The sequence below is a fragment of the Malus domestica genome, chromosome 13 (assembly GCF_042453785.1).
Source record: "Malus domestica chromosome 13, GDT2T_hap1".
Taxonomy (NCBI): Eukaryota; Viridiplantae; Streptophyta; class Magnoliopsida; order Rosales; family Rosaceae; genus Malus; species Malus domestica.
Genome location: NC_091673.1, coordinates 34427242 through 34448083, shown reverse-complemented (window position 1 = coordinate 34448083; position 20842 = coordinate 34427242). Strand labels below are relative to the sequence as shown.

Below are 20842 nucleotides of genomic sequence, written 5' to 3'. Positions count from 1 at the left end.
GTTTTAATAGCTGAGCTTTCTTATCGACGAGGATTCGTGGCAAATCTTGGTATTGGAGATTACCTTCAATGGTATGATTCTCAATCCACTCTACTGTACTTTACTTATGCTCTGACATCACGTGTGAAATGGGTTTATTCTCGTTCATAGCGCTCTTATATATTTTGGCACTTTTAGGTTTAAATTTATTCATATTTTCCTCATCATTACACTTTATGACTTTATCAACTTCTAGGTGTCAGCCAACACACCTCGATTCAGAGTCCTAGGGGACTTTCCGGGTTGATATGTGTCACTTGAATCCCTTATTTTATTTTAATTTTCTATAAGCATTTCTAACTTTCTATGTATTTAGCAAATTGGCAGGCTATCCATCCTTCCAATCCACAATATTTCCCATGTTTGAACCACGCTAACTATGCTTTAAGATGACAGTAACCACTCATCTAGGCCTGATCCACAATATTTCCCACAATATGAACTGCAACCATTTTATTGGTTATCATTGAAACATATTCCAAATTTGATGTGTTTGTATTTGGACCCATATTATTGGGCTTGGGTCGAGTGTGACTTTGAGCTCGGCCCAAAAGGAAAACTTTCAGGTGAACATTATCCATTCTAAAGTTAGATGGCAATTGGCCTGTTCCTGGCTATAGTGAAACAAATGTGCCTCGATTTCATCTTATTTGCAAGAAACCCATCTGATATGGGCTGGGTTGGACGGGAATTAATAAAGGTTATGAGGGTAATTTTGTCTCTGACCAGATTTCCATATGTTTACGGTTTTACTAGTCTATTCTAAAATGGGCCCTCTATTTTACATTATTTACATTTCTGCCATTGTTTGCGGATGTGCTTCATCTTTGTTATAATTAACCCTTTCTCTTTCTCCCAACTCTCCATCTCTCTCAACCCTCACCATCTTCCCCTTCTTCGTAAAACCCAGAGGCCAAGAGGCCTGAGACCACATCACAATTCGCCACTTCGGCAAGCCTCAACTCCATCAAACAACCACTAGCTCTCTAGACTCCCCTTTCTTTCTTTGAATTGGTGGCTTTGAAGGTGACTGTGAGAGAAAGAGAATGGGTCGTCGGGATGCGGGGAGAGAAACAGAGAGGGAAGAGTGGGGATCGTGAACAGCCGTCGTTCCTCAGTCTAGGATTCACTCATAATGGTTTATACTCTGTTGCACCTTTAGATGAGTCACTTCTTGCTTTTGATTTTGGACTCAAATCTTAATATTTTATTATTTCTTGCATTTATATCTGCTTGCATATTCAGATGAGTCAGTTTGTCCTTTCGATTTTGTACTCAAATCTTAAGAGGGTGTAGTCAAACTAAGATTTTAAAGGATTTTAAAGGATTTTAAAGTGATAGATTGGATAGGATTTAAGAGGATTAAGGACTCCTACAAAATTCATATGGATTTTAAATAATTTGAATGGATTGTGGTGGATTGTGGGGGGAAGGATTTGAAATCCTAGGGGGTGAGGTTGGATTCTTTTTAGTTTTGGTTATACATACTTTTTGCTTTCAAATCCCACAAAATCCACAACTTACTGAAATCCTTCAAAATCTTAATTTTTTTAATACACTTAGATTTGGATGGATCCTTTAAAATCTTTTAATTGACTGCACCTAGATTTTAATGGATTCTAAAATCTTTTAATTGACTACACTAGGATTTTAAAGTCTTTTAAAATCCTCTCAAATCCAAGTTTGACTACACCCCTCTTAATATTTTATTATTTCTTGCATTTATATATGCCTGCATAGTCACTTTGTCCTTTTGAATTTGTGCTCAAATGTTAATATTTTATTATTTCTTGCATTTATATCTGCTTGCAGGTTCGCTTTGTCATTTTGATTTTGTACTCAAATCTTAATATTTTATTATTACTTGCATTTATATCTGCTTGCATGTTGTGATTGAGAGGCCAGAATTAGTTTACAAATCTTCCTGCACTGTTTTGTTAGGTTAGGTAGCATGCTTTTCTCTTTCTTTTAATCGATTTAGGGATTTTTTGCCCCTCTATATATTCATTTGCTCTCAGTTTTGTTTCTTAGGTTCCTCTGTATTTCTATAACCGTTCAAAGGTCCTTTTTATTCCTTTTTGTAGTTTTGTCTATTATTATGTCTAGCCTTCCATTTCAATTCCAATGTTCTTAAATTGTATGCATCTGTGTCTCTATGTATGCATATGAGGTTTTGCATCGACTTCTCTGCTTCCTAATTTTAATGCAATTTTTTTTATTTCAATTGTTTCAAGACGAGAAGACTGATTATTCTCTTATTTTTATGGATTGCAGGAAACGCCCTGCTAACTCAGGATTTTGCGTTGCAGGTTTCATTTGCTAACCCTAACTTTTTAATGTTGTGCAGCAATTACTGTTTGTACGTTCATTTGTTGTGTTGTTGTATTGAATATTTTTGTCTTGTTCTACAAAATGTTTTTCATTTTGTCTTTATTTTTCAACAACAAAGTGATTAATTAAGAGTCTTTGTAGATTAATCTGCGTTTCATTTCCCGTGTGTGTCTATCTTTTACCAATTGGTTTCAAATATGTATATGTGTGACTCTGTTGAGAAAGGTATCATGTTGCTGTGCATGTTTTGCATCTTCCACTTTGGTTTGACAATTAAAAAAAAAGGTGACATGTCTTATTAGGCAGTTTAGATGTCAAAAATTGTTTCCATACCAAACTTGAGCTGTACATATATGTTACCTGTGACAGCCCGTCTCGAAATATATTTTCGATGGTGTGAAATGACTTTTATGCCCTTTAATCGTTGATTTGTGTTGTGTGGTTTAAGCTTTGGATTTGGACCAATCCTTTTTATTCCTAAGCAATTGGAACTTAAAAATTTTATTTGTTTTGTTTGAGTGGCCAAATCTAGACCACACACACACACACACTCACAACCGTTGACTCTTTCTCTCCTTCCCTCTCGAGTTTTCTTCCATTTCCATACAATGTTGGCACGTGACTGTGCATGAGTGATCAGAAAATTTTTCTAAAATTATGGGGATGTTCTTGAGGTTGAGTAGGCCACGTTGGTATATTCAAACACCCCAATTGAGCAATGTATGAGAAGTTATTACCTAATTTTGGTTATGTGCTTTAAAATAATGTTTAAATAGTTGTTTCGCATATAGGTCAGGCCTATCTTGAGGAAGAGCGTAGTCAAGCGAGACTCGGGGTTACTACTTTTGCGCCCCTCCAAGTTCTAGTTAGGAGTGCTTGTTGGTGGCTTACGAGGAATTTACGGCAGCTCTGACATATTATCACCAATGTAGGATCACCTTTGGGTGTTGTATAATTAGTATTCGTCTTACTGGATTGCACTTAGGCTACTTGTGCTCTAGTTGGTTTGGTTTTTGTTTATTTGCATTCCCTATATTAATATTGTTTCCACACTCTACACATGGCTACGTCACCCTCACGTGACGGCCAGCATGCCTCGATCTAGGTCGGGGTGTGTCATTACCCGTTGCTTAGTATTTATTTATAGGGTTGCTTACTATTTATATATAGCACGAAAACACATTAGCTGATACAAGTTGCAAACAACCAAAAAAATGACAATTGAAAACTCCAACGAATTATCGTGCCTATTCGGTAATGACACGGAGTTTCTCGCAATGAGGTGCAGACCCCATTCCCTTCACATAGGTATAGAAACCATCATGTTTTTTTTTTTTTTTTTTTTTTTTTTTTTTTTGCAATCGTTAAGGCGATAACATGGCTTGCAAGACATGTATTTTGTCAAATTGCATGCACACACAAAATATGTGTGGACTACATGTTGCTTAAGTTCCTTATGTTAAAACAATATTTTGTTGTGAGTATATTTTTGGTTATGTCAAACTTCTAAATAGCACTTTTGAATGTCAATGGACTGATTATGTAAAGTTAATTCGATATAACTGCAAGCTAAACTACTTATGCTACCACAATGGTTAACTTTTGTGTTTGGTTTTCACATTATGTTGAACCATTTCTGTTAGTTTATGCTTTTTTAAATTTGGCTAAGTTGGGTTCTATATTTTGTAGACTAATATTGCTTCTACCTTCAGGTGGTTTGATGTAGATTTTGTGGGTCTTTAGATAATGGTGATTCATAATTACACATATTTATTGGAATTAAACTTGCAATCCGCACTATATGCATCATCAAATCTTATTCTAAGGCTGCTGACATTTCATTATAATTTGGTGACACGTGCTATCATCAATAATTTGTGTCTTTTTCTATTAGAATGATTCATGCATGTCCGACATTATGATTTCAAACCCCCACAGCAGCACGCGGGCAATTTTCTAGTTATCTATTCTAAAGTTGAGGAGCAATTAACAGTAGCTTAGCTACAGTCAATTGGTTGCCCCTCGATTTTGCCTTATTTACATCATTACCATCATATCTATGGCTGGGTTGGAAGGTAATTATCAAAAGTTAGGAGGATGATTTTGTTCGTATGGTTTGGGACGGATTGGGTGGCTTAGCGCAAACAGAGGAAGATGGAGAGACACATTGTTGTCATTCGGTGAGGGTTTCGGGGATGGGAGGCCATGCCTCTCGGATAGAGATAGAGATAAAGGGAGAAAGGGTGAGGGAGAAAGGGTGAGGAGACAGAGGAATAGATTACAAATTTGTTAAGAAAAGTTGGTTATGATGAAATTTCATTCTTAAAAATCCATCAAATCATGCTTAAATTTGTGATTTTTGTAAGTTACTGAATTAGGAGACGTTTTCTAGTGGAGAAAACATCGCAGCGCAGAGGAAAATTAGGTTTTGTTTTGCAATTTGCACCACCAAAATATGTATGACTTGTTCATCTTTGTACGGTTGTCTGTGTAAAAATACATTATGACCTAATTTCATTTGTTTCTCTTTCTAAAGTTTTTCACCAAACAAACAAATCATAAGCAACTTTTTTTTTTTCCAATTTTTTTCTTGCTTTTAATGATCATGAGGTTTGTAGATCGAAGGTATAAAAGTAATGTTCTTTCGTAACATATAAAATTACTAAGTTGTGTTACATTTTCCCTTCTATTTTTTTCATCAATTTGCTTCTGATTCATGTTTTAACGTGTATTGAATAATTTTCAAATTAACGACTGGTTCTTGCAGCCACGTGAAGAGACTGACTATTCAAGCTTTGCAACTTAATTCAAGGGCGTTAATCAGTATATAAGGCTATTCCATTTGTAATGCTTATTACTTGCACTTCTAGCTTTCCCCTTATTAAGAAAACTTTATTAATTGCAATTGTTAAATGTTATTAGGGTGAGAAAGAGATCATCGATTTGAAATGAGCTTTTTATGTAAGTAATTTATCCACTCATTCACCTCAAATTATTTTTCTTCATAGGCACAACTCTTTAATTCTTCTGCTTCTTCATCATACTTTGAACTTCATTCTATTTTCAGCTTTAAGTTCTGGATGACAAGCTATACACAAGAAGGTAAGCTATTTTAGTTTTTTTTTCCATATTCGGAATATCCCCAATTTTGAAATTTTAGGGATTTGATTCATTTTTGTTGGTCCAATTGGGCCGTTAATTGACATAAAAGTATGGCCTATTACAGAATGGCCACAAAGATAATGATGTGACTTAATGACAAGCTATTAGTTGATAGGCCAATCTGGAAGTGTATTTGCATATGAGGATATTAATCATACACAGAAATATAGATTGTATGTTTTAAACCGTATTGTATCTACATTACAGCATTATACACTGCACGTCTATTTGTATAAAAGTCATTCAACTGGTGATTCAAGTAGTATATTGCTTATTTTATTTTGTTTGTATATATGTTTTACAATTAAATCGTTAGTTTAGTATATATGATTTTCTCCAGCAATTTTTTTCATGATTATGCATCTGTACATAAAATAGTTGAGTTTTAGTTTGTCTGCTTCATGAGATCTTTCTACATAGCAATCTTTTGTACTCATTAAATTTTTTTGTTTGAGTTCATATGATGTGCTTATAGGATCCTGAGGTTTTAAATATAACAAAATATTTGACGTAAATTTTTCTGTATGGATATGGTTTGAACTTCACAGTTGATGTCATAAGCAGGCACACACAGAGAAGAAAGAGGTAGAAAAAAAACAACTCAGATCTTTTCTTTATTGTTGAGTTAGGTTGGAGAACAGGCTTTTGTGGCTTCTAGAGCTGATTTTCTCTCTTTTATGCCAGAGCGATTGACTTCTTTGCTCTCTCTCTTGCTCTATTTGAACCAGCTCTCGCCTTTTTACTTTTTTCTCACCAATTGCTCTAGACTTTCAACTCTCAAACATCTCAGGTCACATGCATGGAATAATGATGGATTTTTCTTGGGGTGATTTTATTGTTTCCTCTTTTGAAATTTGTGTCTATTAGATTGTTGTTTTTCAATTTAAATTTTACTCTTTTCCAACTTTCGCTTCACTGAAGAAATGACAAAGATTTTTCTTGAAGTCATTTCGTTGTTTGTTTTCCTTTGGAGGATTGTTGTGATTCAGTTGGTACTATTGAGATCTACCCATGTGTCAATGAGCATGCTCATTTTTGTGAATGCGAAGCATGCCATTGGTGATGCAATATGTCTAGCCAATATAGAGATGATCTTTTAAAGTTAAAGATGGATGTAGATGGGTTGCATGTCCGATTTGTGTTTTTTTTTTTGCACCTATGTTGGTGTTCCCTGCTGCTAATTGTTGCAAAATTGTGTCTATTAGATTGTTGTTTTTCAATTTAAATTTTACTCTTTTCCAACTTGCGCTTCACTGAAGAAATGACAAAGATTTTTCTTGAAGTCATTTCGTTGTTTGTTTTCCTTTGGAGGATTGTTGTGATTCAGTTGGTACTATTGAGATCTACCCATGTGTCGATAAGCATGCTCATTTTTGTGAATGTGAAGCATGCCATTGGTGATGCAATATGTCTAGCCAATATAGAGATGATCTTTTAAAGTTAAAGATGGATGTAGATGGGTTGCATGTCCGATTTGTGTTTTTTTTTTTGCACCTGCGTTGGTGTTCCCTGCTGCTAATTGTTGCAAAATTGCTTCATAGGTGTTTCACGCCATGTTATCATCAGGTTTGATGCTTTTTTTTTTCCTTTTTATGAATTGTGTGACTGGCATCTTTTGTTTGCGCCACCTTGCTTTTTCTTTATTATTTATTTCTTCATCTCTTTTGTCCAAAAAATTTATGGACTAAGGATCCTTAATCTCTTGCTTCGCAATAAATTTTATGTTTAGATTTTTACAGTGATTAAGTCGATTTAAGTTATGTGGGCCAATGTTTACATGATATGCTGTGTTTGTTTCTAGATTTTGTTTGCTTGGTTACCATATTGGTTTTTATCTTTTTTTGTTAAATGGTTATTTTTCGTTAAATGGTTAGGTTCATTCTTGCACGAGAGAGATTTGTGTTTTTGCCATCAAACTGGTAGAGAGGGGTCTTAATTAAATATCATGACGTAGTGTTATTTTGTTTGCATCTATGGAACCATACATTTACTTCGTTCCACACTTTTTTAGTAATTGTTTTTTACTTGTTTGGAATTATTTTTTCCAAGCTTAATAATCATAGCAAAGCCTTTTCAAACAAATTTTTTTTAATGTATTGTGAAATGGATAATGGCATAAAAAAAAAATGTTGAGGGTATCTTGACACACTATAATAGGTCTTCTTTTTTGGCAAGTTTGTGTTTCTTATTCGCATTCATGATTATGAAATCATTTACATTTGCTTTCTCATGATATCTCATAAATTGGATGTGAATATATTTATTGTATTTCTTCTGGGTTTTTTCCGTTTTATATTTTAAATATGTTTAAGGTTGAAGGAGTCAGCGATGAAATTTTGGATGCCAAAGAGAAGAAGCCTGGTATTATTTCTTCACTTCTTTTTGAGTGAGCATCTCTTTTATTTCTTCTAATTTTGCTTCTTTCTTTTGTTGTCAAATGTTTCAAAATTTCAACTCACATGTTCGTGTCATTGTTAAGAAGTGTTTTTTGCCATTACTAGGCCATCATTTTGTCTTCTATTTTTTTCGTATTGTTTTTCACAAAACCAAATCATCATAGCAAAGCTTTTCCAAACAATTTTTTTAATGTGTTGCGAAATGGATGATGCAATAAAAAAAATATGATGCGAGTATCTTTGCACGCTATAATAGGTTTTCTTTTTGGCAAGTTTGCGTTTCTCATTTTCATTTACATTTGTTTCTTCATAATTTCTCATAAATTGGATATCATTGTATTTATTGTATTTAACTTTTTTAGCCAAGCAAATGATTTCATTGAACAACAGATGCATCAATTACATGCTACAAGTGTACAATAGTGAAGGCATTACGATGCCTTCAAATGATCGCTTTCTTTTGTCTTTTCTTTTCTTTTTTTGTTTTTGACATATTACATTAGATTTTAGATTTTATTATATTTGATGAAGTTCTCGATTAAGAGCAATTACGCTTGCGTTATTGTTCAAGACTAGTAACTGTAATAGTACAGTGTGCCAGATTCTCTTATTTACATCTGAATTTGAACGGTTTATTGTATCATATAGGAAAGATGAAAAGGGAATATGAGATGATATTGAAGAAAGCCTTGCAAAGCATCTGCTTGCTTAATTCAGATGCCACAACTTCGGTTATTTTTTAGGTGAGGTGTTATGTTTGTATGAAAATGTGAGTCTCAAATATTTTAAGCATTGTGTCGGCAACTTGAGATGGTTGTAAAGCAGTGCATGTAGCATTGGTGCCTTTTACTTTACATGTGTATTTGTTTCGTTCGAACTAAAATTACAGTGTACATTTTTATGCCAAAGACAAGTTAAGAACTTTGGAGCCTGATATTCTTTGTTAGAATTTCAGTTACAAAACTAGGGAGGGATCCTGTCCATTTATGATTCAATGTAGAAAGATTGGGATGGTAAAGATTTCTAGGGTGTTTTCTAGGTTGTTTTTGGACTGCATTAATTTCTTGCAAGACCGCATTAAAAAGCATTTTTTTCAGTCACACATTATAGAAGCACTTCGTTTTGATTTGTAAACAAACTATATGCTTTATCTTTGTCTTAAGTTATAGTATAACGTTTCATGATTGAATTTGTAAGATGGTTTAGCAATTTTTTCACAAGCTTGCTATTCCTACCAGATGCTTAAGTATTGTCCTCTACTTTTTTGTTTTCCTTTTTCTGTGTTTTTCTCAGGTGGAGTGGGTTGATTACTTGAAACTATAAGTATAATATTAATGGCACAATACGATCTACAAATGAATGTTTCTCACACCATGCATATCCATGTATAGCAAGCAAAGTATCACTTCATTGGTTCTTAGGTACTGAACCGTCTTAGTTACTTTGTGTAGAAACTATTCATGCATGTTCCGACTAATACATTAAATCCCTGCAACGAAGCGTGGGCACATTTTCTAGTATGTTCTAAGACCGAGTCCAGCCCTAAGAGAGATTGACGAATCCTGATCGGTGTTTGACTTTTTAGGATTTAGGATTGGATTCAGTTGAGTCCCAAATTTTGAGTAAAATTGTTAAGGATCAGAATGGACAATAATGAGATTTGTAATATTCCAAGAAACATTATTCATAGCTGATCAAGATCTAGAATGGATTAAATATAGAAAAGGCCGGGTTCAGAGTCCTAAGTCTAGTAGGATTAGCTGAGCTTCACGAAAAGATCATGATAGTTTGATACCAAGGAAGCATGGTATGAATTGGACTTTGCTACTGCATGAGGTGGTTATCTTGAAGAGTTACTCCTATAACTAGAAGAGGGTCTCCAACATCCAAGGCACCCTCAACTCAACAAACAAGCTTCTGCTCTGCACAATTTCTCGCTCTACACGAATCATTCTCATATTTGAGAAAAACATTGACCCTCCTAACTTTGTTAAGCACATCTTTGAGTTTGTATAAATAGCATTGTGGTTGACAACCAGCTACATCTTACAATTTCTAGAAACAACACTAGAGCCGTAGAGTCAAGTGATCAAGGAGCACCTTCCAATTTGTAGAAACATCATTATTCCGAGTTTGGTTGACTATCTATCTAAGTCTCTATCAGCGAAGAATCTTTGAGTCCTTGTTAGAAGATCTCATTAGCTTCTCAGCGAATGAGGTGTTACCAGGTTATATTGTTTGGCACATTGAAAACACTACCCATTTTATGATTGGATACTCACAAGTGCATTTTAGAGTTCGGCATTCCGACGGCCCAACCACATTTATAGTCGAGACACTTAATTCTTTTGAGTAGTTGTGTTATATATTCTGATACCGATTCAGTGCACTTATATTTTAACGAGTATAATTGAAGTAACCGAACCATATGCAAATGATCCTTGAACTTTGCAGTAACTAGCAGCCTTGTCTTCAAACTCTAGAACTCGAAGGCCGAGACGAGTTCTTTCCTCGACCACAATCATTCGGATAAAAAGTCAACAACGCATTCAACACCACCGCCACATTCATTTACTTATTCGCCAAGCTTGATCGATGAGTTGGCATGCCCCACAATCATCCAAAGGACGTTAGTTCATTAGCTATTCGGCCTGCGCACACATAGGCTTGGTAATTTTTAGGGTCAAAAGTTGTTAGAGTATATAGGATATGGATGGTGTGGATCATGACACATGTTATTAGCCAAATAGATAAGGCAGTTAGCTCAATACCTCATCTATATAACAATTGTACCTTTGTAACAATTCAATTAATCAAGAAAATACATGCAATTCACTCACCCACTTTCTCTCTCTCTAAACCTTTTATGTTTCCTTTTTCTTCTTCCTCTGTGACCTCTTTGTTCTCTTTCTGCATATTGCTTAACATCGTATCAGAAGCTTGATCAGCTTCTTCGATCTTTTCTTTTGCTTCTGCCACACAAAATTCTTTCTTCTTTTGTCTTGTGGGTGTATCAAGATTAACTAGTTCTTCATTCTTCGCTCTGACAGTTTATGCACACCAGGTGTTTGAGTATTTTCCTCAGACAGATTTCTCTACAATTTTCTGAAATGGTATCTACGAATCAACTTCAAATCTTGCAATGACCAATCATTGGATTGATTTCATCCATTTCCACATCCGTTACTGTGAAACTGGACGAGACCAACTATCTACAATGACGTTTTCAGATGCAGTTGATGCTTGAAGTCCATGGAATTATGGGGTTCGTTGACGGATCAAATCTCTGTCTTGCTCAGTTTTCTTCTACTTCTTTAGGAGTTTCAAAGGTAACATCTGGTACTTCATCTTCAAGAATTGAAATTGATGAGTACAAAGTCTGGAAAATGCATGATCATTCCTTGATGTTGTTACTTACTACCACACTTTCTTCATCCGCTATTTCCTGTGTGATTGGTAGAAAGAGGTCTCAAGAGATGTGGGTTCATCTTCAAAACCAGTTTTTCTTACCAAGTACAAAAACCTATATAATCAAATTACAGACTGAGCTTTATAACATTAAAAAGGGATCAAATTCAATATCCCAGTATCTTCAAAGAATTAAAGAAGCAAGGGATGGACTTTTTATTCTTGGTATCACACTTGCTAATGAAGACTTTGTGATCATTGTGTTAAATGGACTCCCTAAAAAATACAACACATTTAAATGTGTACTCAGAGGGCGTGAGAGTATCATTTCACTTAAGGACTTTCATGCACAATTGCTCACTGAGGAAGCCATTGTGGATTGTGCTCTTGTTGAATGTGAGACAAAAGGTTCTTTCTTTCCTCTCTTTAGCTCTCAATTTCATGCTGGCTTCAATGGTGATTATCATGCTCAATCCAATTTTTGTTCATGCCAGTCAAGCTATGGTATTAATGTTGATAGTTATAATGGAATTCTTGGCTCACCTCTATCTCCATATCCTAGTTCTCTGTCACCTGAAATTACTACATGTCAAATTTGTTCACATAAAGATCATCTTAATGCCCATTGTTCTGCTCAAACTACCAACTCATCTATTACATAAGATCCAAACTTGCAGGATTAGGTTCGAGTTTCTGATTCAACGGAGTCAATTAAGACGGACTCTGTTATGGTCAATTCTTTCTCTCATTTCCTTGAATCTTCCCTGCCACTTAATTCCACAACAGGAGCTTCTATCAATGCTTTAAAGCAGAACGATCATGATAAAACAATTATAATGAAAATCCAGGAGCAGCCAACTAGTTCTGTTGATGCAGAAAAACAAGTTTTGGAATGTATTGACAAGGAAAGTGCAGACTCTCAATTGATTTCAGTGGGTTTACAATCGTGTATTCAAGTGACATTTCCAGTTCTTAACTCTGACAACAAGGTGAAAATTGGAATTCCTACTCAAACTGTTGTACATGAGTTCCGAGGATTTTATGTACTCGGTTATGCAATGGTGGAAGTATATTTGATATTCAGTTAGGATACCATATGAGAATTCTTTATAAGGGTGGGGGCACCAAGTGTATGTTGATTTGGGTACTGTGGTATACACGATATAATGATAAAATACAAGCTCCAAATGCTAGGAGGTTTTCTTATTGCAGAGTATGTGTGTAGTAGTGATCAGATACTCCACTCTCCAATTGCAAGGAATACTATCCAAAAAAAGAGTTTAGATTGCCAGATACTCTCCAACTGCAACAATCTCATGCTTGGACCACCATGAGCTTGCGGGTGGATGTTAGAGTATATAGGATATGGAGGGTGCGGATCATGACACATGTTATTAGCCAAAAAGATAAGGTAGTTAGGAGTGTGGCTGTTAGAATAATTAGTTAGGATTGTTGGTAAGGGATTGAGTCGGTTAAGGTAGTTAGCTCAGTACCTCATCTATATAGCAACTGTACCCTTGTAACAATTCAATTAATCAAGAAAATACAAGTGCAATTCACTCACTCTCTCTCTCTCAACCTTCTCTGTTTCCTTCTTCTTCTTCCTCTACAACCTCATCTCTTCCTGCATATTGCTTAACAACAATTTCACTTTGCCAAAAAATAATAAAATCAATTTAACATATATTTTTTCTCTAGGAAAACCCAAAAAATAATATGCAAGAAATAATAAATTAATATTTTCGGTCTAAAAAAATAATCCTCACTGTCTCTAAGATAAGTATTAGGTATTCAATTACTCTATATAAAATGATATATTTTTCCATGTCTTTCCACTTATTTTACGACACATAAAGTATCTACTTAAATACCAAACAATTAGTACAAATTCTGAACCTGGAGGGTGGTAAGTTGGTAACCTAATTCCAAAAGCACAACCTTCTTTTGGTTAGTGATGAGTCGATATTATACTATATATTTTACCCTAATCTTAGTAATAATTTATTGGTTATTATGTGTGAATTTTGATACTTTTAATTATATTTCTAATGTAGGACATTTGAAATCCTCTGGAATAAAAAGTGATCACACGGATGAATTTTGGAGTAATTCTAATTGGAGGATGTTTGTGAGTCTTTCAAGATGATTGTATCACAGTTTCATATTTTTCTACTTAGCCACTTCACCCTGGCGATGAAATAAAGGCCCAGCGCGCAGCTTTCCTAGATTGAAGTTTATGGACATTTTGGGTATTTTGAAGGTCAAGAGGGCATATTTTGAGGAAGATTTCTTCTAAGGATTTGTAGGGGACAACTTCAGCTTTCAAAAGTGACCTTTTGGGACCAAATTGGAGTTGATTTGTTTAGTCAAAAGTCTGATTTTCTGAGAAGTCCGAATTTTAGTTCAAATAGGAAACCTTTTATTTTATGTGTTATTATTTAATTATGTTTCCTAGTTTTACTCTTAAGACTTTTTAGGGTTTTATTTTGTATTAGTATAAATAAAATATTTAGCCATTAGGGTTAAGTAGGAGAAGAGAGGAGAAAACGCACGCACACTTTAGAGAGCTTTTGGATTGAAGTTTATTTTCAAGGTGTTTTCTATCCTTGTTTTTAATAATGTTTCGTTGTATGATTCCTAGTAACTAAATTCCGTTTGCTAGGGCGAGGCCACGAGCCTTAGCAAGAATATGTAGTTTCTTTTCAATTTGCTTATGATATTATGTATGACACACCCCGACCCGGAATGTCCACTAGGACCCTGAATCGAACTGTGCTAGCCAACACCTGGAAGGTGACAAAGCCATAAAGTGTGATAATGTATAAAATGTGAATAAATTAAAATCTAAAACTTCCTAAGTACACGAGTGTGCAGTGAGCGGGTCTGGACCCATTTCACGCATGATACAGAGCATAAGTAAAATACAGTAAGGTAAGATAATGATTATACCATCAAAAGAAGCCACCTACACTGGGAAGTGCCACGAATCCTCGTCAATACGGAACTCTGCTGCTAGAACCTGGAAGGGTACAAAAACAGAAAATGTGAGTGAGTGAAACAAAACTCTTCAAACCAATTCCAACTACCAAGATAGTAGCACCTCGCCGCAATACCTGTTTAATTTCCCAGAAAATAATAGGCGTGACTATAAATCAAAACCATAACCAAAATGATAGTCTTACGATTATGCTACGTCAAATATCTTAACAGGAATGAGTAACCCAGGTGAAATAAACCAATAGGAAATGGCGTGTTAGCCGGATCCACCCATCATGTACGCTTGAATCAATATATCATCCCATATATGCTAGCATCTCATCACATATCTCATCATAAATATATACTAGCATCTCATCATATATCATCACATATATGCTAGCATCTCATCACATATCTCATTATAAATATATGCTAGCATTTCATCACATATCTCAACATAAATATATGCTAGCATCTCATTACATATTTCATCACATATAGGCTAGCATCTCATTACATATCTCATCATAAATATATGCTAGCATCTCATTACATATTTCATCACATATAGGCTAGCATCCCATTACATATCTCATCATAAATATATGCTAGCATCTCATCACATATAGGCTAGCATCTCATTACATATCTCATCATATATCATCACATATATGCTAGCATCTCATCACATATAGGCTAGCATCTCATTACATATCTCATCATAAATATATGCTAGCATCTCATTACATATATGCTAACTCATAAGTCAGAGTCACCTCTAGTGACCTGTATGACTTATTCATATCTCATCACATGTCTCATCAATCATGGTTATGATTAGCATATAAGTCGGAGTCACCCAAAGTGACCTGTACGACTTATCCATATCTCATCAATATACTAGCCGGAGTCACCTCACGTGACCTGTACGGCTGAATCAATATCTCATCAACATACTCACTACCATCACTATCATCAATATGTACTCACCTGAAGCTTACCTAGGCATCCGCAGCATCATTTGGCACTTCGAAGCATTCACAATAATTAGGTACAGGTAATACACATATGAAGATGTCATGATGCAATCTAAAACTCAACTATAATATAGTATTTTCAAGTATATATATAACATGGCGTGAAATGCATAATCTGTAACGTCCCATTTCCAAACTATTTATTTTCGGGAACAACTATCGATGATAAGCCCAATTAGACACTAGTTTAATTAGCTAACATTACTTACGTTTCCTTACTTCAATTCCTTGATTCTTCACACATTGATTTATGAACAATAATTAACTACCAAATCATAAGGTTAATTCTCACATTTTTCACCAATGTCCCTCACATTGTTCACTTCCCCAAACAAGGCTGTTATCCCAATTATTTAGTCTCATTTATTATATGGCTGCATCTAATGTCTTGTTAGACTGCTTACGTACTCTAAACAAGGATCAAGCCATTCGTAGTTCACAATAGTACTTCAAAGCATTCACAATAATTATACGCAATAAGCAATTTTATAAACGTTGTGGAATTGTCAATCACACACACACACACACACATATATATATATAATGTACGATAAAAAGGAAAAGACCCACTTACCTGAGGTCCGCGCTACGACTCCCTAGCACACATATCGAGACATCATGAACCATCGTCGCCTATGACCAATTATCAATTCATATTTCAAAGTTCTTACTGATAGAATACATAATTTACATAAAACACATCGCTATGTAATTCAATTTGGAAGATCCGCATCATGGATTTCTGATCCGTTGCTTCCAAAGATACACATTATACTTCTAGAACAACATTCTAAAGTTTCATTATGATCCAACGGTCGGATCTCCGCCAGTTGCCAAAACCAAGTGGTGGTCAACATTTTATTTTTTGAACTTACAATTCCAATTTCAGGAAGATCCGTATATCGGATTCTCGATCCGTAAATTCCTATGATATTCAAATATTATGTATTATAACATATTAAAGTTTGGTGACAATCCAACAGTCGGATCATCGATTCATGTTTTTACCAAGTAACATATCATAAGAAATTTAGGTTCAAACGATCAACCAATGTCATACTAACATCAAAACTGAACTCAAGATCGACGACCCTCTAGCCACGCACCGCTGCAGGTGGAGGTCCGCCGCCCCAACTCACCGGAAAAATCAAGTATTTCTAAAAGTTCTCAAACTTCACAGAAATGAAGATCTCATTGAGTGAAACAACTTTTATACCTGTGACTAAGGCTAATTTGGCCGTGAAGCGCTCCAATTTCACTCAAATCCACCGGAAACCCAAGAATGGGTGTTCTTCGATTCTCCTTTCTCAGTATTCCAACGTCCTTATAACTATTTGGGTCTTATTCCTAGGTCCAAGGGGACTTGATTAAGGGTGGTAATGGGTGGTGAAACTCGCCGGAAAGGAAGAATCGTCGTTGAGCACCTCTAGTGCTTCGGTGAAATTCCTCTCGGGTTAGGACCTAAAAACCCTTAAATATAGATGGAGATGGTAGAGGGAAGGGTATGGAAGAGGTTACAGGTGATGAAGGGGTGAAACTTGCTTGAAAAATGGCGGAGGACTGCCGGAAATCCACCACGGTCGAAGCCGGGTTTTTTGTGTATGTATGGCTACGAGAAAAGGAAGGGAAAGCTGAGAGCTTTCCTCTCTCCTCTCTTAATTGGTTGAAAAATTATTATTTTATTCTTTTCTCATCTAATTGGTCCCTATTTTCTATCCTTGAAGCTGATTGGTTTCTTTCCCACAAGGTGGGAGTTCAATAATTTAGTAATCTGAAATGTAAGTAACCAATTTCAAACATCTGTAACTATACTGTTATAATCCGGACCCACAAATGGCTTTCGACTATGCGTTCGTATCATCGAGTACTACGCAAATACGCCAAAAGAATAAGTCATACGTTCTTCTAGAAGATGGTCAACAGAAATCAAAATCCTTGCCTCTAAACATTTTGTCAATTCCCTCAATTAAAAATAAATAATAAAAAAATGAAATTTTAGGGACGGGCTGTCACAATGTATGAAGGTTTGAATTATTAATCACCGGTTTAAACTATCTAATTGTCTTAATACTTAGCTACCATTAGGATCTTTAGAAAAGTAATTTGATGCAATTTTGGTCGGAGGTCGGTCCTTGAAATTGACGAAGGCTTCTTGTGATTAATATGTGCAAGTTCACTTAGGATGAATACCACATCTTAAGGGTTGTATGGTTTTTTAAAAGGTTTCACAAAGCTTAATTAGTCATGTATGTTTAGATTTGATTTGAATACCAGATGGGTTGCGTGTTTGATATACGCTCTATGTTAAGGGTCCAAGTAGGCATGTGTAATTCATAAGTAATTGGAAGAACTACATAAGATTGTTAAAATGACGGCGGAACCCTAGGTTTTTACAATTTAATTTTCAAATTTTTTTTTTCTTTTAGTTTATTTTATTTTATCACTTTATTTAATTATTTTCTATTAAATTCGTTTTTATTATTTTAAATCATAAAATTAACATTTTCTCAAACTTTTTTTTAAATAATTAATTAAGATTTGATTTAACATAAATTATTCATTCAATCCTTATGGAGAACGACCTTGCTAGAGTCGCCTCTACTACAATTACCTTGTACTCTTGCAAGTATTTAAAGTGTTTTTATCCTACTTTTTCAGGTGTCTATTAACTCTTAGTTAATTATTATTGTATATATCTTTCTATTTAATTGCTGATTTTGCTTTTGTAGGTTACAAGCAGTGCAACAATGGAATTTGCAATTCCCCTGAATTCAATCTAACACCCAGTGTACCACCTCTTTGGGTTTCATTAGCAAAAACAGGTTATTATGGAGTTAAGCCTACGGTTTGTGCTCTTTGCAATTCAAATATCATGATATTTTGCAATGTCCTGAGAGAGAATATTTTCTAGATTATGTCCAGGAGTATATAAATATAAGAAACGATTCAAAATGGAACTGGAATAATCCCTATTCAAAGATCTATACTCAAAGTTTGAAAGAGCATCTTGAGCAGTATTTTGAGTAGCTTAATGTGCCACAAGAGTTTTCGGTGGAGGACAAACTCTCTAAATTGTTGGAATCAACTGATTTGTACATAGAAATAACCAATCAAGGATTTCAAATTCAAGCAGTAAATTGTGGGAGAAGCTATGATGATCAAGAGGTTGGTGCAGGAACGGAGGACCCATTTGCCTGTTATTCATGCCCAAAGGAGAAAATAGCTGATCCTGCACCTGAACTTATCGCTACCCAGTTTTGTGTGCCACCAGCATTTTTTCCACAAAGGCTGCAAGAAGACATCAGTGTTAATGTGTTGAGGGAGGTTCACACAAATGCAACATTAAGCATGTCACATGGTCAACTTTTCAGCCAGCTAAACAATTTGGATATAGGGCAAATGGTTGTTGATGGGAAAATTTTAGTTGCTATATTGAACAGTGCACCAACATAGCCAATCATACAAGATGGTATTCAGTGCAGGTCATACAAGCAGACTATGATCCACAATGAAACAAAGAAAAAGCTAAATGGCAACCTAATTCTTAGTCAAGAAATTCGGCCAATGCAGAAATTGTGGGTGTTAAATACAAGGTTTAAGTCAGTTCGACGAAAACGTAAACCTTGCTTGAGGGGATCCTATTTTATTACAACATTTCATTCACATAGAAGGGCTAACATGAAGGATTCAACCACTTCCCTGAAACACATAATTGACAAACATCATCTCATTTCGTACCTACCGTTGTTGTATGATGCTGTAAAGGCATGGTTGACTCTAAAGGAGCAAGTGACGCGACCATCAATCTTTGTTCCATCCGTCTAGCTATAAACGTTAACTACAACGCTAATTGGGAGGCAACCTAATTTTTCTAACCCTTCTTAATTTCGTTCATTTCATTTTCTTCATTTTTATTCTTTATCAAAAAAAAAAAAGGAAAACACAAAAACAGCAATTGTTTTTAATTAGTATCTTATTTTTGGTTCTATTCTAATTAGATTTTTAATATGTGTTTTTTGCAAGATGCATTTGAATTCGATTGGCCCTAAATATCGAGTACACATGCACTTTTGACGGAATCATGCATTCAGTAGCATTTATATGTTCATTACAACAAATTCATCATCACATTCATAAGAATATTCATGGGAGTCAAATTCAACACAAATACAAGCATAGGATACAGAACGAGCACAGGCAGAGTTCAAGAATGCTTATTTTAGTGGGGATTGCTGAGAAGACCCATGTGTTGTTTGGAACCCCCTTTGAAAACAATTATTTTACATAATAAGTTTGGGGGTGTCCAAGTTGCACAAAGGAAGGCCATTGTTCAATTTCAGCACTTAGATCCAGAATCGTGCAACGCATTTTTTTTTTCTCAACATTCTTATAATAAAGGCATGCATGGACAAAATTTCCACAGGTAAATTACAATTATTAGAGTTCCAAGTGGGCCATCATCCTAATGCTATGAAGAAATCCCAGCCAATACAGTGAAGGAAGCATGTTTTATACCTTTTTAATTCTGAATTTGAGCATCTCGTGAAATCCACCGGTTTCTTGTCCACCGGATCTCAGGTTTGATGTCCTTCATGTTCTTCATCTTTGCTATCACTGTCGCTTCCAGGACCCCTACACAGAAACACACATGCATGAGCTATCTATTCTCTTTCATTGTTTAATCTACACTGTGCTAACGAAATTGAAGGTGGGAAGATGGAGAGTAGTTACCTTTGTGAGGACTGGGGTCTGGAAGAGACAATATGGAGCTTAGATATGCCTTCATTTCATGGCAGAAACTCCTTGGCTTTGGGTTGTGCATAGACGAGAGAGTGTTGAGGTGTAGTTAGGATTAGAGCAAAATAAGAGACAGGGGTGAGAAAATGAGAGAGGAGAGCTATTTTTCATTCTAGAGAGAAATGATGCAATGCAGAAATGCACTCATGGTGTTGGGCTCGAGGACCACACAAATTGAGATAGATAGAGAGAGAGAGAGAAACAAACGGCAGCTGGATTGGTAATGAGAAATGCAGCTGTTAATTCAGCTTATATCAAGGTTCTAAAAAACACTAGGTGCTAGTCGGGCGGCAAGTTAGCGCCTAGCGCCTAGGCGGATTTAGGTTAATTTCTTGTATATCTTGTAAATAAATGTATATTGACACATAAAAAATTATACTTGTATGAAATCCATTGATAAGATAATAAAAGAATGATAAAATACAAAAAGAGTATCCAACAAAGTCTAAAATTTAAAAACATATTAAGCATATATACCATATAACTTAAGACATTTTGAATGATTATATCTATTTTTTTTAAATAAAAGTAAAAATCTAAAGTAGTGGGCTTGATGGTTAATTATAAAACTACTAGGAAGCCATGCCAATTATCCCTTAATGAAACCACACCCATTGGTATCATCGCCGAAATCCTCTCTCTTTTATTTATGATTTTATTAGTGTCCTACTTTGAACTTTGGAGCCAAAACGG

General features: G+C 35.2%; 3 long non-coding RNA genes across 3 annotated transcripts; 1 reads left to right on the top strand and 2 right to left on the bottom strand.

Annotated features, from left to right (window-relative positions):
• The first annotated feature begins 4582 nt into the window (after window positions 1-4582).
• Window positions 4583-8849, top strand: LOC103404097 (uncharacterized). Its single transcript, XR_524281.3, has 6 exons — window positions 4583-4827; window positions 5138-5214; window positions 5293-5331; window positions 5438-5472; window positions 7845-7893; window positions 8577-8849. It is a non-coding gene; the product is annotated as an uncharacterized lncRNA (long non-coding RNA).
• A 5297-nt stretch (window positions 8850-14146) lies between these two features.
• On the bottom strand, window positions 14147-16795 carry LOC139190310 (uncharacterized). The gene is made up of 2 exons (XR_011574435.1): window positions 16569-16795; window positions 14147-15985 (listed from the first exon to the last, which is right to left on the bottom strand). It is a non-coding gene; the product is annotated as an uncharacterized lncRNA (long non-coding RNA).
• Window positions 16796-18297: 1502 nt separating this feature from the next.
• On the bottom strand, window positions 18298-20361 carry LOC103404096 (uncharacterized). The gene is made up of 3 exons (XR_524280.4): window positions 20084-20361; window positions 19868-19984; window positions 18298-18640 (listed from the first exon to the last, which is right to left on the bottom strand). It is a non-coding gene; the product is annotated as an uncharacterized lncRNA (long non-coding RNA).
• Window positions 20362-20842: the final 481 nt, after the last annotated feature.